The 3,249-nt window shown below is 19.2% G+C and overlaps 9 non-coding genes across 9 annotated transcripts; 8 read left to right on the forward strand and 1 right to left on the reverse strand.

Annotated features, from left to right (window-relative positions):
* Positions 1–608: 608 nt before the first annotated feature.
* ETH_t00000015 lies at positions 609–681 on the forward strand. Its single transcript has one exon. It is a non-coding gene (tRNA).
* Positions 682–702: 21 nt separating this feature from the next.
* Positions 703–773, forward strand: ETH_t00000016. The gene has a single exon. It is a non-coding gene (tRNA).
* Positions 774–813: 40 nt separating this feature from the next.
* ETH_t00000017 lies at positions 814–902 on the forward strand. Its single transcript has one exon. It is a non-coding gene (tRNA).
* A 27-nt stretch (positions 903–929) lies between these two features.
* Positions 930–1,006, forward strand: ETH_t00000018. The gene has a single exon. It is a non-coding gene (tRNA).
* Positions 1,007–1,021: 15 nt separating this feature from the next.
* ETH_t00000019 lies at positions 1,022–1,108 on the forward strand. Its single transcript has one exon. It is a non-coding gene (tRNA).
* Positions 1,109–1,250: 142 nt separating this feature from the next.
* ETH_t00000020 lies at positions 1,251–1,325 on the forward strand. Its single transcript has one exon. It is a non-coding gene (tRNA).
* Positions 1,326–1,349: 24 nt separating this feature from the next.
* ETH_t00000021 lies at positions 1,350–1,421 on the reverse strand. The gene has a single exon. It is a non-coding gene (tRNA).
* A 22-nt stretch (positions 1,422–1,443) lies between these two features.
* Positions 1,444–1,516, forward strand: ETH_t00000022. Its single transcript has one exon. It is a non-coding gene (tRNA).
* Positions 1,517–1,533: 17 nt separating this feature from the next.
* ETH_t00000023 lies at positions 1,534–1,607 on the forward strand. The gene has a single exon. It is a non-coding gene (tRNA).
* The last annotated feature ends 1,642 nt before the right edge of the window (positions 1,608–3,249 follow it).

The following is a 3,249-nucleotide window of genomic DNA, read 5'->3' on the forward strand; positions in this document are numbered from 1 at the left end:
CGTTATTTAGGGCCTAAATTAAAAAAATTAAAACGATTAAATATACATATGCAACCTGAATTTTCTACTAAATATTTTATTTTAAATACAAATAAATATAATAATAAAATGATTTTATCTTTTTATTTATTAGAGTTATTTGAAAAACAAAAATTAAAATTTACTTTTTCATTATCTGAAAAAATAATTAAAAAATATATTTTATTTATGCACAAATATAATTATAAAAAATTTAATTTAATTAATATTATTGAAATACGTTTAGATAATACAATTTTTAATTTAGGATATTCTATTACTATTGCACAAGCAAAACAATTAATTATTCATGGTTATTTTTTTGTTAATTTTAAATTAATTAAAATTCCTAGTTTTTTATTAAAAAAAGGAGATATAATTACTTTATCTCCTAAATCTTATTATATTTTTAAATTATGTAAAAAAAATTTATATAAAAAATATATAAAAAATTCTAATATATATGATACTATATATATTTGTAAAAATACATTAATTAGTATTATTTATTCAATATTAAATATATATAATAATAATAATTATAATAATATATTGATAATGAAATATTATTCTTATTAAAAAATAAAAAGGTAAATGAGGTCAATTGGTATAGACAATAAATTGTGGATTTATTTAAAGCGGGTTCAATTCCCGTCATTTACCCTTAAAAATTATAATTATATAGATAGTATTGCTTAAAGGTATAGCAAAAGATTGCAAATCTTTTTATCTCAGTTCAACTCTGAGTACTATCTTTTAAAAAATATATATATTATTTTTATTTATAAAGAATATGAGGATGTGGTGAAATTTGGTAAACACAACGGACTTAAAATCCGTAAGTTTTTTATTAAACTTTAAGGGTTCAAGTCCCTTCATCCTTATTTTATTATTATTTTTAAATGAATTTTGTACCTGTGGCTGAGTGGTCAAAAGCGGTGGGCTCATAATCCATTTTTTTTCAAAAGTTCAAATCTTTTCAGGTATAAATTTAAGTTTAAAAGAATTGATGCCTGAGCGGTCTATAGGAGCGGACTGTAACTCCGTCGATTATTAAAAATCTTCATCAGTTCAAATCTGATTCAATTCATATTAAAAAATAATAAATAAGGAGGAGAGATGACTGAGAGGTTTAAAGTATCAAATTGCTAATTTGACATATATTTATATATATATTCAAGGGTTCGAATCCCTTTCTCTCTTATATTATTATATTAATAAATAATATTTAAGGAAATATAGTTTTATATAGGTTAAAATAACACCCTGTCGCGGTGAAGATGCGGGTTCGAATCCCGTTATTTCCGTATTTAATTATACATCTACATGCATGGGTTGTCTGGGAATTGAACCCAGAACCTTTCGGTTAAAAGCCGAGTACTCTACCATTAAGCTAACAACCCTTATAATAATAATTATAATAAAGCTCTTATCGTCTAATAGGTTAGGACATCTTTTTTTCAGGAAGAAAACGAGGATTCAAATTCCTTTAAGAGCATATATATTATTATATAGCGGAATATGGCGTAGTCAGGTAGCGCTTCTGTTTTGGGAATAGAAGGTCATAGGTTCAAATCCTATTATTCCGAAAATTAATATAATTTTTTATATCTATTATTAAAATAAATAAAATATGAAATTTTTTAATTTGAATAAATTAAATATTATATTCCCATTAAAATTATTTAATAATGAATATATTTATATTAATAAAAAATATATTATTATAAAATATATTTATTTTAAATTTTTTGATTTTTCTTTTATTACTTTAATTAAATATATTAATAATAATTATTATACTATAATAAAATTATATCATAAAATTAAAAAAAGTAATACTATAAATAAAAATAATTTATCTAAATCAACAAAAAAACCTTGGAAACAAAAAGGATTAGGTATGGCACGATCAGGATCATTTAAATCTCCTTTATGGAAAGGAGGAATTAAATTATTCGGACCTAAAAATAGAATTATTAATATAATATTTCAAATAAAAAAGAAAAAATTAAATTTTTTTTATTTACTTTTAAATAAAAGAACATATATATCTTTTACAGTTATAATGCCTACAATATATACTTTTAATAATTTTAAAGAATATTTAAATAAACAGAAAAGAATTAAAGGTATATTTTCTAATAAAATAATATATATTTTATTAAATAATAATATAAATATAAAAAAAACTAATTATCCTTTTATATTATCTATAAAATCATTAAATATAATTTCTTTTTTAAAATTTAATTATATAATATTTTTAATTTAATAAAAAAATGTATAATATGTATTATTGTAAAAGAAATAAATATATTTCTAATTATTCTTTTGGAAAAAATAATAAAGGACATATTACTATTAAACATAGGCAAGGATTATTTATTAAAAGTTCTCAATTAAAAAATACAAATTATAATTATATATTTAAAAAAAATATATTTAATATTATTAATTATAATAATAAAAAAATAATAAAATTACAAATATTAAAAAAAATAATAGATTATAAATTACAAAAATATATATATAAAGTAATATGTCTTAATAATTCTTTAAATTATCAATATAAATATCTTCCTATTACAAAAAATACAAAAGAAGGAGATATTATTTATATAGGAGAAACAATAGAATTAAAAATAGGTAATATTTTACCTATAAAAAAAATACCTTGCGGTAGTTGAATTCATAATATTGAGCATAATCCTACTAAAGGAGCAGTTTTTGTTAAAAATTCTAAAATTAGTGCTTTTTTAATTTATATAGGAAAAAAATATGTTACAATTAAATTACCTTCAGGAGAAATTAGACTTTTAAATAAAAATGTTTTTTGTATTTTAGGAGAACTTAATATAATACCGCTTTTTTTAAAAAAAAATAAAGCAGGATTTAATAGATTATTAGGAAAACGACCAAAAGTACGTGGTGTTGCTATGAATGCTTGTGATCATCCGCATGGAGGAGGAGAAGGAAAAAATTCTATAGGTCGTTCTTCTGTTTATTCTCCTTGGGGTACTATTTCAAAAGGTATTATAACTAGAAAAAGTAAAAAATATAGTAAAAAATTAATATTAAAAAATAGAAAAAAAAATGATTAAAATTTATTATAAGAAATTATTTATATCAAAAGATATATTACGTTTAAATAAATTATATAGTAAACATTTTAAAACTAATAATAATTCAACTTTAATTTTACCTTTATTTTTATGAAAAATAATAGAA

The sequence above is a fragment of the Eimeria tenella genome, genomic scaffold (assembly GCF_000499545.2).
Source record: "Eimeria tenella Houghton genomic scaffold, Eth_scaff3764, whole genome shotgun sequence".
NCBI lineage: Eukaryota > Apicomplexa > Conoidasida > Eucoccidiorida > Eimeriidae > Eimeria > Eimeria tenella.